The following is a 14625-nucleotide window of genomic DNA, read 5'->3' as shown; positions in this document are numbered from 1 at the left end:
ATCAGACATTACATCTACTGTACTTGTAACAGCTCATATCACGATACAGAGTATTGAATGTCCCTGAGGAAGTATATGGCAGGCCAGACAACAAAGGTCACATCACACAAAGCACATCCATAACCTGCAAGATGGCTAACAAATGGCTTTGACTTGCTATCTGACTTCTGACAGTTATCATCTAAGAATCATGCTGCATATCCTCCGCCAAGAGCTGGGCTACAAATGTCAGTGTACGGAAAGCAAAACTAAAGCCACATGGTCTGCAAGTTGTAACTGGACTTGCTAGTATGGTACCAAGTGCCAAACCTGAGTGTGTATACTAGTATGCAACCAAACCATCACTTATTCACAGGTATGTGTAACATACTGGTAGCATCAGTACTAGGTACCCCATTCACAAACCCCTGGCCGTGTTTGAGGGGGGGCGGTGGATACACAAGTATAATTTGCCAACAACATGTACACCGAGGAGTGTATAGGCAACTCCACACATGTTTGTCTCTACAGAAACACCACAGGTAAGATCTATCTACAATTAGGAGTCAGCAAACCCTAGAGCACTCATAGGGTCAGACATGTCAGGAAATGCAGAACTTAGTACACAACATATACTTCCAGTGAGGCCTGACTTACATCAGACACAGAGTTGCTAGAACACCCATGATCATGAATTGAATGCACACCTAGGCCATTACACTCAGGTTCCACAGACTTGATGCACTACATGTGGAAGTACATGCTGCTCGGAGGTTCTACCTACTGTTTCAAACTTACGTAGGTAAATAGGGAAGCAGATGTCTATTGGAAAGCTATTAGCTCTACAAATCTTAGAGAATGTGGGTCTGACAGGCTGACTAAATAGGGGCTGACTTCCATTGCGACTCTTGGTGATACAAGTGTCATACACATGACGATCCCCTGTACTCACAGTGGGGCCTACAGGGATGTCCTACAATCCCTACATGATACCATTGGATACGCATTGGCAAACTCAAAACATGTGAGAACTGCATTCCCACTCATGGAACAAGTGAAAAGCTTGCCCAACGCATCACACCTTGCTGTGCGTCCAACTCATATGAGTCCATAACCAGCAAACACAACACATAACAGACATATCAACACTTACTGGAGTGGTCGGGGTCCTCAAATGTCGCCACCTCTCCCACAGTGTAGGGTGCCGGTCCACCTGTAAGGTATGAAAGGAAGAAATGTGCTCAAAATGGGTGCACAGTGCAACAATTTCATAAACATATACAATGTGTAGGCTGAATAAGGAAATGGCAGCCATTGAGAAATGATGGTACTGCATCTGATATTTCACGGCCAACTTGTACATAGCATGGGTCTTCTGTGACAGTTACACACATATCTGCACACATACATTGGCCCTAACTATCATGGGGTTGCAAACATGCCCCATAATTGGTGAGCACTAAAAAATATGGAGTGTAATCGTCACATCATGTGCATCCAAGAGAAACATCCAACGCCTGGTTACTTGAGGACTGCATTACCAGTCAAACATGCCTTGTGGCCATGACACATTTATTGCACATAGGCCCAATGTACAGAGGGAGGGGCAAGGACTCCTGTAAGCCATCCTGTTGTTACAGTATAGTCAATTGATGTGGCCCGGCTATGGTGATTTGCACCAACCATGGAGATGTGAAGCCATGTGCATACACTTGGACTGCCATCCATATTTGGATTGTGGCTCAACTAATTCCAGCAAACATCCTAAGATGTTAGCTGAGGGCACCTTACAACTTTTCACGATGTTTTCAAATCATGAACTGACATGTATCCAAAAAGATAAAGAAACACAATAATCCCACACATTCATAGTACTTCTGTGAACGCTTTCCTTCCACACTCACCAGACTAACATGAGACCAGTGTCTGAGCCACTTTGTTATTATCAATTGACGTGAAGGCAGCACTCATTTTCAGCATCATGTAGTGATTCTAAAGTCAGTCTAGCAATTGCGTCAACATACTTGGCCTAAATGTTGGTACATCTGTACTTCTCTGTCAATAGTACCCTATATAGACATGATTGGCTCCTATTTTGTTAGCTGTGCTGACAAAAAGGCTGCACCAATTTCCTTCATGGTAAAGTAACCTGTAAGTTTGCTAAGCACGTGCTACCTGACAGCTAGCAATTGTGATCCTTGCCATAGTGCATCAATGATCCCCTTATATTTCCCCAGAATTCCACACAGTCATCAAGTTAGCTGGCAGACATTGCACTAATCCCCTGATGTCACTACAGAGCATTTAATCATGCACATTAACAATAGTCGTACTCACCAACAGTGCCACCAATCATGATTCCCAGGTGGTCCAAGAGATCCTGCTCCCTGGTGATGAGGTCAGCCCACCGGTGCTTCACCTGGTGGTCACTCCTCTGGCTGGCATACACACGCTGCAGGTGATGCAGCACCTTTCCCCACCGGATTCTGCGCGCCTCTGTCGGATACCCCTGTATGACCCTGCCCCCTGCCTGGATCATGAGAGGCAAGAAATGTGTCACCAGCCAGATGAAGCCCCCCAACTCCTCTACCCCCATCCTGCCAAGACGTGGCCTACCAGACATACTTATAGATGACGATAAGGAATAGGGGTAAAGGAAATAGAAAGGGGAAAAGGGTGAAAGGGTGAAAGTAGGGGTAAAAAGACAGAAAAAAAGTAAACCTAAACACTAAAAAAGCCCAACTATCCCCAAACTAACACTACCCACAACAGACTCCCACAAACAAGAAATACATAAGATAAATGGACAAATGTAGACAAAACACAGTACTACAGTATATACAAACAATATTTATTTCACAAAAGGACTTTACAGATAGCACACAGGAAAAATACAGCACAAAATCTCTGGACAACACTCTCTACACAGCCACACAGTCTAGAAGGATCATAGACGGCAAAGTGAAAGTGAAAGTACACCCACTGTACATGATCTGTAAACAGGATATCCTATTACATCACTTCCTGTATGAAAAGTCCCACCTTTTTCGCATTATGCGTCCTTTTTTGTTGCACAAAACTGTATTTGCGTCATTTTTTGGACACACAGACGTGAATATTAACCTGCATCCACATAATGATACATGGACTGTACAAATATCTGGATGCGGGCTAAATTTCACTCCTGTGCGTCCAAAAAAATAACGCAAATACAGTTTTGGTAAACAAAAAATGACGCACACCACTAGGGACGTCAAAATTACAGTGCATTAACTGGTTTGGGGCATTTTCACTTGTTTTTTGGTTATTTTACATTTGGAACACATCAGAGATTGGCTAATTGAAGACAGTATGGTGTTGATGGTGTATGTTCACATGTGTGACATCATACTGCAGCGGAACATCATCCACTACACCCTTCACAGTATTTTTACAGTTGGCTGACGCAATAGATGGTCATAAGTGTGGCCTACATAAATGTGTGGCACAATTTGTGAATGTTTGTCATAAGGAGAGGATAGCATTGTGACGCACATATATACAATACCTAAATTCCTTTGGCTCAAAGTGTGTGCTTTGACAACTAATGTGTTGGTTGACCAAGTGTGTGTGTATCACATGAAGCATAATTGTACATATGGTTGTATGAATGTGACGTCCATGTGTCCAATCCTAAGATGCAAGTCAAATTGAAAATGAGCAAGGGCATGTGTTAGTCATACGTGTAACAACACCCGTAAAGTATACTTCCAAATTTTAGGGTCACGTAGACACCACATGTGACATAGCATGCACCAGATGGATGGCAGAAGCATGTTCATGTCAATGGTCCACATTTTCTACATCCTATGTCCTAGAGTATTGGTAAGAGCTTCCTAGGCACTAGTTGATGAATCCCACAGTGAGTCATACACATGCATTGAGGAAGTGGGTACCATGTTGTTTGCACCGACAGACAAGGGTCAATCTCATATGTATGATGACACCACAGTTGAGGCCATAGAAGTAGGCCCCAACTATCAAGTGGCTGTGGTGGACCAGCATACAAGACAGCACGTGTCCACATATTTCCAGTGATCAATTGCACATAGGTGTCTTGTTCATGTGTGTGGCCCAATGATGATCCTGTAGATTGTTTGGGGTGTAATTTGTCACAGTTCAGACCAGGACTCATCATGAGTCAGTGGCAGCTATTCCTGTAACTACTGAGTATCCTTTGTTGATCAATGTGAGTAAAGTAGATGTGGACATGTGAACCAACATGTGGATGGTCCCACCCTGTCACCAAAGATGTGTAATGAGATAGTCAACAGGGCAACCTAGGTGTGCTGAGTGAGATAATGTCTCAATTGTCATGTTCCGGCAGGTGTCATTACAACATTTGTACACAGGTTGGCCTCTGCACTTCCCACTGCAGCTGGGAACATCATAGCCTCTGTGCTGTTTATTCTCGCAGCTATTCACCACACATGGCCCATCACTATGTTGTGTGCACTGTGATGCTGTGTGTGAACTGTCATCTTCCTGACATTTGTGTATTAATCATGGACATTATCAGAGGTTGCTGGTTGTGCTGAAAGCCCCGTACCCAATCCATGCCTATGACCCTGGGACACTGTAACACTTTGTCATTCATGCACATATGCAACCCAGACAAGGGATGGTCCATGAATTTTGGATTTCCAAGAGGATGTAACTTAAATGGTACAGTTAAAAGGCAGATGATGCTATACAATGTATTTGGGTATGTATGGAAGAAGCCCATGCCCAATGCCCCCTGATGAATGGGAGGTTTGCTTAAGCATGTGTGGCACATATGTAGACACAGGGATACTTTAGTGTGACGCACAGACAGTTGCCAGTCAGGCTGACAGAATGCAATGTGATTCAGGATCCAGTTACTTGACAAGTTACATAATCAATGGTCTGACTAAGACTGTATTGAGGACAAAGTTGACAGTTGGCATGTCAAACTGTGTACGTCCTGTGTTTTTGAAGGTGACAAATGAACCCAAGGGCTGTGTTACATGGCTTAATTAGTATCAATGGTTGATGGTGTATTTGACATAATGGCAACTCCTATGCTGTTCCAGGCATCATCAGGGGCAGTGCTTTTTGAAATGGGTGGTGTGCATGGAGCTGATCACAGGTGTGGGCTGCATCTGTTTCTCACCAGTCCTGTAGGTGAGACTTGCATTCTAAGGGCCAACAGACATTTTCACAAGGGGAAGCAATCTACATGTGCTAACAGAGTTTTGAAACTAGAAGACAGTGTATAAATTGACCTGACGTCCTTGCAGTCAGATGTTCTATGACAATGGCATACCTTAGGAAAGGGTGTAGCTCACTGGTTTGCTAATGTTGATCTGTGTGTGAAGAGGAGGTATTATCAGGGTACACATCTTAGTATTCCAGGGACCTCTTCCGACAGGTGGGTTGTGACCAGGTGCATGGGTGTGTCAGGAGTTAGGAAATGGGCTGACATGTACATGGAATGTCATGTGCGCAATGCATGTCATATGTGTGGCACTTGTGCTGTCTATGTTCTGCTTCTATGGAACTCTAGTCACAGATATTCCTTGCAAATATTGGATGCAGTTGGACTAACTGCTGTCAAGGGTCTGGTCAGGCATTCCTGTTAGTGATGCCAAAGCACATTGACTGCCTCATGTATGAGGCTTGTTATCCCCTTATTGAGTGATGGTGTCATAGTTGTGTGCCATATGCTGCGTTGGACCTTGCTTTCAACATGTATGTGTGAAATAGTTGTGGTCCTCTGCTATTGGCCTTCAAAGGAGATATGTACATGATATATGTCATTAAGAGTGGGTGTGTAGGTGACCATTGTATGTTAGGCATCAAGTTAGCTCTGGGATGTTCCGTGTCCTACTCAGTATCTCAGCAATGATCCATGAGGCAACACTCTTATTCTGATAAGTAGAGATGAAGGTGTGCAAAGAGGAATAGCCAGACCATGATATGGTGATTATAATAGGTGTTTATTTAAATTAGTTAACTAAAGTGGTGAAGGTGATCATATTCAGAAGAAATTATTTACAATCTGTTGCCGCCTGCGTATACCAGCAGCTGTGTTCTGCAGTTCCCCCTCCTGTTGCAGGCCAGCATCCTCCTCTTCCTCCTCTTCAGGCATGTGTGGCTCTGGTTCCAGGAGGGGAATGTTTCTTTTGATACAAATGTTGTGCAATATTGCACATGTGAGGATGATCCTACAGACCATCTCGGGGGAATATAGGAGGCTACCACCAGTGATTTCGAGGCAGCGGAACCTTGACTTGAGGATGCCGAAGGTCCTCTCGACAATGCTGCGTGTCCTCCTATGAGCCTCATTGTATGCACGCTCTGCAGCAGTACTTGGGTTGCCAAATGGTGTCATAATCCATGGCTGGATGCCATACCCCTGATCAGCTGCAAGAGAAAATAAATGGGATCATGTTGATGTAGCTGGCACTATTGAAAAGACCTTTCATGGCAGTAGTTGTCTTGTGTTGTCTGTTACTCTTTTGTGTACTAATGTGGCATCCTATGCTTGTAGGATGTACCATCTGCATTGTGTTGTTTCCTTGGCTGAACGAGTGTTTGTGTGCTAACCGTTTGTCAGCAGTATGTTTTGGGATTTGCAGTACAGTGTGCCCTCCCTAGCATTGTGACTTGTGATACAGGTGTCCGTGTGTCTTCACTGGGGGTGAGATGATAGTTCCATGCAGAGTTAAAATTGAAAGTGTTGTTAACACGTTCAGATCAAAGTACCCTGGACATCCCATACCTTGAAACTTATGCAATGTATTAATGTAAAGGTCATTGGGACACTTACAATTTGCAAGGTGACAGTTAGGCAACCACACTCATTGACGTCTTCACATTAGGCTGTACAGTAATTTCCGATGTGTGACAGGTTCAATGGTGACTTAAGAAACATGGCTAGTGATGTCACGACCTCAGTGTGTTCCTGTTGACATGTTGCTGTTGTGGTGTATGTGGTGTGTGTCCTAGAGGGTTGCTGTGCAGTGAGTATATAAGTAGGCTTTTGTACTTACCAACAAGTAGTCCATTGCCATACCGTCCATCCTGGAAGTGTTGATTGATGGTGCAGTGACGGAAGATGTATGAGTCATGTTCACTCCCAGGATATTTAGCCACGATGTTGGTGATCAATCCCTGGTGATCGACTATGGCCGGCACGTTGATGGAATGTGTGTGCTTCCTGTTGCGGTAGAGGTGTTCAGTTGCAGCAGGTGGCACAAGGCGTACATGTGTGCAGTCGATTGCACCAAGGACGTGTGGGAAGCCACTGATGAGGTAGAACCCCTGTTTTGTTTCCTGCTGCTTCTGCAGTGTGTTAGGGAAGCAGATGTGGCGGGGTGTCAGTCCAATGATGGCATCCAGTACTTTGGGCAAAAAGGCGGAGAATGATGGTTGTGATATTCCTCCAACCAGGGCACCAGTTGTTTGGAAAGAGCCACTTGCCAGTATATGAAGTACGGCAAGCAGCTTTGTTTCTGTTGGGATGGTGCGGGGTGTCACCAAAGTGGGGGCCAACTGCTGTTCAATGTTGCGCAGCAGCTGCTGAATGGCCTGCCAGTTCAACCAGTACCTCTGTATGATGTTGTGTTCCCTGAGGCCCTGAAGAGTTGTTCTTGGGCGGAATATCCTCTCCTGCCTTATGCGCTGCCTTTGGGGTCCCTGCTGTTGTTGTTGTAACTGCTGTTGTTGCTGCTGGGCTCTGCGTCCGTGTGCACACTGGATTAGAATCACCTCCATGGCTCCCTGTTGCTGCTCTGCTACTCTGCTGTTTGTTCTGTGTGTTCTGATTAAATACAGGTGCATTTGCCCCATTTTAATGCCTGCACTGACCCAGGGGTTAATTTTTTACGCAAATCGGGCTGTGCGTCATTTTCTGGCTCCGCCTCCCGACCGTGCGTCATTTTTGCCCAAAAGCATAAATACGATGCACGGCCGTTTAAGCCATTTTTTGGACAGGAACGCCTACCTTGCATATAATTAACGCAAGGCGGGTTGCCGCATCCAAAAAATGACGCACATGGCGGAATTTTGTCGTCCGCGGGTTCGGGCGTCAAAGTTTAAATACGGGGCAACGTTTGCGCTGATTGTGCATCAAAAGTTTTGACGCACAATCGGCGCAGACGGAGTATAAATATGCCCCTAAAACCTATGTTCATGGTACAGAACTGTAGCTGAACATATAAGAAAAGCAAAAGTGCAATTAAATTACTATTTTTGTGATCTCTGTTTTGGGATACACTACAAAAATTATCCAACAAATGATGCAACAACTGTAATTAATATTTATTAAAACTGAAATGTAGTGATCAAGTTGGGCTGCAAATAAATATTCAGGAAAACTAACATTTAAAAAGTTACATTTGCTTTCTTGAAGCTCCGATACACTAACTAGTATGAATCTGCTAGCTGCTGATCCTGTTTCAGTGTTTTTCCCCTGATGAGGTGTGAAGAAGTGAAAACTGCTCCTGTAGTAGTCAGCTCAGGAAGGGCAGTTGGAGATGGTTCATGAATTTTATTATCTTGAAAGGGACAATGCTAAGGCCTGCCCATGGTCAATTGTAAAGGAAGAAATAGGGTAGAAAAGCCTTCTGATCCTACTATACTGTGTAGACCACTTTGCACCAGAACAGTGGGAGGGGAGCGAGATCCAAAGCAATTTGGTGTGATTGAGGAGGAGAGGACTGTCCATTTCCCTAAGCAATCTGCTGGCTGGAACACCATCCACCTCCAAGGATAGAAGGGTTTTGCCTTGTTGAATCTAACCCAGAAACATCGAAAGGTTTACCCTTTGTCACTTAAAAGTGGCACCACAGCACCATCTAAACAGAGTAGAAGAAGACTGGACCAATCTGTGACCACTGTTAGGACTTAAAAGGCTACAGCTGCTCGCACTTGTATCCTGGAATAAGGGTAAGTTGGTGGCCTCCGTTGTGACAACAGGGACACAGCAAGCTGCATGAAGCCTTTTCCTGGTGTGTCTAGCTGACAGTAGCAAATGGACTTAGGCAAGACACTGCTGGTGGCCTCTGGGGAAGTGTTTTGTGACGAAGAGGAACTGCTATATTTAGCTTGAAACAATAGCCAACTTCAAAGCATGAAAAAGAATACCACAATGTTTGGTCTCTTGTAAGTGTATTAGTAGCTCTCTGAAGACAAAACATTATTTGCAGTCTCCTTTAAGGAACTGAAAGTGAATCGATTGTTATGCAATAAATCTACTATTAAATAACTGTGAGAATTTGGTTGTTGGCTGACTGTGGTTGGAGCTGAGGTCAAGCAGCAACCACAATTCTTGTCAAGGTGAGGAACAAGCAAACTCCAAATTAACCTATCCTGACCCTTTGGTAACTTGGCAAGGAGCAGTCAGGCCTAACATTAAGGCAACATGTAAAGCATTTGTCAAACAATTCAAACAGTAAAACAGTGAAAACACCACACAAAAAGGATCCTGCACCAAGATAGAAAAACAACACTTAATTTAATAAATAAGAGAAGACCAAAACAACAAAAATCCAATAGGTAGAACTTGAGTTATGAACTTTTAAAGAATAATTGTGAAATAACGCTTGTATTGCACAAGCGCCAACCAGAGAAATCTGGTTGCCCCATACCGGGGTAAAGTCAAAAGTTCAGACTGATTGCAATGGACCATGGGCTGGCCACAGGGACTCCATTGGGCCTGCTGAACAAAAGTACTTTGGAGTGATGCACAGGTCCTGAATCACACACTATAGGAGAGGCGTCGCTTGCTCCCACTCAACAGCAGCGATGCGTAAGTTCCGAAATGCAGTGAAGCTGCAGTCCGCATTCCCACTGTGTCGATGCTGAGATGCTGAGGTGCATTCAAGGTGATGAGTTAGCTCTGATGAGCATAGAGGCTGCGATGCAGAGTTTTATTGTCATCATCGTGGCTGCCGCTGATGGGGATGTGAGGACCTTGCACCAAGAAAAGCACTGCAATGCTGGTTCAAAATGCAATGCATTGGTGTTGAGATGTGAGGTACAGCTGCAATATGATCCTGATGCACTGGTTCTGACACACAAAGTAGAGAAGATGTGTCAATTTCCTCCACGTACCAGCGGCGGTGCATTGTTTCTGCTCCCCTAGCAGAGGGTGTGTCCATTCCACTAGGAAAAGTACCTTAGGCTCACTTCAGTGAGTCCAGGACTGGGACTGTCACCAGTTGGCAGGACAGACTGACAGATGGCAGAGTCGATGTGCAGGAGCATGGTGGCTGGAAGTCTGCTATGTCCCTGAGACTTCAGATCAGGAGGCCAGCCGACTAGTCCTTGGAGTCATTCTAAGTTCTGGGTTGAAGAGATTCAGGTCCAGTCGTTCTCACTCACATGCAATAGGGCAGCAGGCACAGGTCAGCACAGCAGAGGAGGAGAACAGCAAACATTAGTGAAGCAGAGTGGCAGGCCTTTGGCAGGCCAGCAGTCCTCCTTCCTTGCACAGCATCCACAGATCCAGAAGTGTACTGAAGTGGTGGTGTCAGAGGTCCAGTACTTATACCCAGTTAGGACTTTGAAGTAGGTGACTCTTCAATGATTTGCCTTTAAAGTGCACAGAGTCCCTGTCATTCCTGCCCTGGCTCCAGACTCACTACAGGGGCTTATGCAGCGTTTGTCTGTGGACAGGACAAAGCCAATTCAGTTGTAAGTAAGCTTGTGCCCAGCTCCTCCCTCACATTCTGCCCAGGGTGGCCCATCAGGGCACACCTAAAGTCAGGTTTGTATGTGGCTGTTTAGGAGGAATACACAAAGCCTAGCTGTCACCCAACTCAAGACATGTGATCAGAGACAGGCAGTAGGCATCAAATGGCTAAAGTAAGAAATGCTAACTTGTTGTTATTTTAAATTGTTATTCCAGAGATACCAAATTCAAAAAGTCTATCTCTTCCAGGTTGTGAATTACACTTATAAGACTATAATAAGGTATTCCCAATGTTAACCTACGGGGAGATAGGCCTTGCAATAGTGAAAAATAATTTTAGGAATTTTTCACTACCAGGACATGTCAAACTTAAAAGTGCATGTCCAACATTTTAATAACACTGCACCCTGCCTTTGGGATGCCAAGGTCCTGCCTTAGGGGTGACATATGTATTAAAAAGGAAGGTTTGAGCTGGCGAAAGGTTTACTTTGACAGGTCAACATGTCAGTTTAAAATTACACACAAAGGCTCTGCAGTGGCAAGCATGAGACAGATTTATATGGCTTTTTAAGTGGGTGGAACAATCACTGCTGAAGGCCCACAAGTAGTATTTAAATCTCAGGCCCTGGGCACATGTAATACACTCTACTAGGGACCTATAAATAAATCATATATGCCAATTGTGGATATGGCAATGTTACTGCATTTCAGGGAAACTGGTTAGCAGTGGTAAAGTGTGCTAAATCTTAAGGCCAGCAAAAATGAAGTCAGCAAAAACAAGAGGTCTGAAATCAAAGAGATAGGGGAACCACACCAAGATTGCCACATCTAACAATTACTAACTGTACTCCAGAGTCAAAATCTAAGGATAGAAAATAAGATGAAGATTGTGGAAGATAAATGAATCCTAGCCTTTTAGGGGTTGTGGTAGGTCCATAATAATTAAACTTGGTAAATTAGGTAAATGTAGAAATTAATTTTAAAAGAGATCTTAGTTCACTACTCTATTAATAAATGTGTTTTGATGCAGGGAATAAAGTGGGGTAAATTCTAGCTTGGAGATTTTATTGAAGATAACAGCTCAATTAGATGAATCTTACTTTATTGTTATTTGAACTAACATCATGTGAAAATTGCAATACTCAAACAAGCTAGAACTAAAGTGCTAAAGTGCTAGTCCCTCTTCTTTTTTTCTAATGTGCATACCCTGTGAAAGAAAGGGGTCTATAGCATCTCAAATAGATGGACCAGGAATAGCATGAAGTTAAAGATATAAATGTCAACATTGTCTAAAAACAAACTTTTGAGATAGGGATAGCTTCTATACACCTAATTTCAGTATGAAAATTACAAAAGAGTATGAGGTGCTATAACATGAGCAAGTGTATTTTTCAAACTTAGCACTAGGCATTCTAAGTAGATTGCTATAGCAGCTGAGTTTTGCAAGTCTATCGTGGCACAAGGCATCCTTTAGGAGAGCCTTAAGAGACAAAGGGGCATATGTATACTCTGTTTGCACCAAATCAGCATAATTGTTTTTTACTCTAATTCGGTGCAAAACTAACTCCATATTTATACTTTGGCGCTAGGCCCATCTAGCGCCAAATTTATGGAGTTAATGTAATTTTTTGAAAGTGGAAACCTACCTTGCCTTGATGAGATGCAAGGTAGGCGTTCCTGTGCAAAAAATGAATCTATGGCCTTAACACCATATTTATACTCCCATGCAAAAATGATGCACGGAAGGGGTCAAAAATGGTGCCAATCTTGCTTTGCCCCATTTTTTAATGCCTGTGTCAGGGCAGGTGTTAGGGGACCTGTGGACCTATTTCCATAGAGGGACACCATGGAATAAGCCCAAAGGTGCCCTCCCCAGGTCCAAGGGACACTCCCCCCACACCATAGGGACTGCAGAGGATGGGGTACCCGATCCCAGGTAAGTACAGGTAAGTATTGCATTTTATTTTTTAAATTGCCATAGGGGACCCTGAAATGGGCTCCCCTACATGGTGCTGGGTGCAATGGCCATGCCCAGGGGACCCTGGCCCCCTGTGCTGGCCACTGGGGTGATGGGCATGACTCCTGTCTTTTCTAAGACAGGAGTCTTGTGGTATGGATGGTTTTGTGTCAGAAAATGACTCTAGGCAGGTCAGAGTCATTTTGTTTTACTCTAACCTGCCTAACGTCATTTTTTGGTGCAGAACCCCCTTCTTCCACAGCGCCAGCCCCACCTGACTAACGTCATTTTTTTATTGTAGCCCACCCTTTGCACCAGTATGCACCATTCCATAAATATGGTGCCTGGCTGGTGCACTGAAATGGTGCAAGCCGGTGCTAAACTCTGGTGCAAAACTGTGTTAGTGCAGTTTTGCACCAAAAAGTATAAATCAGGGCCAAGACAGGAGCAGAAGGCAACATTTTGAATAGATATGGCTCTGAATTATTTCTTTGTATTTATTAGTTTTTGCGCTATGTATCACAGCTAATTTGGTTAGTCAGTAAATATGTCCCTAAATTTTCTTCACTTTCCCCAACGTAGGTGGACTGTACTTGGATGACTAATTCTCATAAGCCTAATGTATGCAGTGTTTCGAAATGTGTACTTATCACAGATATATCAGCAAAGTAACAGTGTAATATATTTAACTATTGTGAACTTTTTATGTTTAACTATTGACAATTTCTATATATATTAAATTATTGTTGATAAATATAACATAAGAAGTACAGGCTTTCTTTACATTGGATTTTTAAAAAATTTTTTTTTTACTTTAAAAAAATGTATTTGATTGCGTTTTGGCACTTCCGGCACACGCCAAATCCTACATAGGAACCCCAGTACGTAAAATTTATCAGCAAATGCAGTAGTGGATACAGCTGTCAGTACAAGCAAACTAATCCAACATTGCTGTCCATCACCCCCCAACTAATCAGCTAGTGCAGTCCCCACATTCCTATTCAGCATCAATGTGGGAATCATGCCACTACGTATATACTTCATATTTATCAAGCCACAACATAGTAAAACAAACACCTTCCGTAATTAACGGTGCGAGCTTCACTTTACACAACCAGTGAAATCCCTGTGATCGTAACACTAGCGTGAGCCCTGAGAACCAAATAGCCTCACAGACTCATGTAGTCCATTTTCAACGCCCTTTCATTCAGCATTCTTATTCGCCACAGATTGAATGATGTGTCCGCTGACATCTAACAGCAGTAAAGCGTGCATTATTGACTCCCAAGTCTCGAACCATTCCTTCTTCCTCAAACCTATGATAGCGTTATATTTTTATATAATTTCCTGTAATAACCATAAGATTACTTGTATCCAGCATTTAGCTCTATTTTCTTACTGAAAAATGCACCCTTTCATCCAGAACGGGCCCAAGGATGAATTTTGTGCTACAAGAAAAGCGCTAAAAGACACGAACAGGAGTATCCAGCATCTGCTCACCCTCTCTTAGTTCATTGTGCTTGTGCTCTTGCAGTAGGAATTAGGCTACAAATTACTCCTATTTATTCAAAATGGCCTACTTGCGTAGTTTTGCTAATTTCACAGCACAAGAGTAATTACTGAAAATCCTACGAATACCCATGTTCAATGATGTTTCATTCAGTATTCTTACTCTCTGCAGGTTGAATTTTGCATGCACTTGCATCTAGCAGTGTTAAAGCATGCATTATTGTCTACAAGGTCTCAATCCAGTCCCGCTTCCTCAACCCCCGTCTTGCTTCCCTCTTTAGCCATGCACACTCACAACTAACTCATTGTATTTGTTCTTCTCTCCAGCTGCCCAACCTCGTCTTTCCAGGGGCTTTCCAGCTCACTCCTAGGTCTTGCAGAGACTCTAGCCCACATTTCAACTGTTCAAATAGTGCCCTATATAGCAGGAATGCTGCATGTCTATGCCCACTAAGCTTGCAGATGTTCTTGAGGTACACAT

The sequence above is a fragment of the Pleurodeles waltl genome, chromosome 2_2 (genome assembly GCF_031143425.1).
Source record: "Pleurodeles waltl isolate 20211129_DDA chromosome 2_2, aPleWal1.hap1.20221129, whole genome shotgun sequence".
Lineage (NCBI taxonomy): Eukaryota > Metazoa > Chordata > Amphibia > Caudata > Salamandridae > Pleurodeles > Pleurodeles waltl.
The sequence above is the reverse complement of the archived record's forward strand: the minus strand, read 5'-3'. Positions refer to the sequence as shown.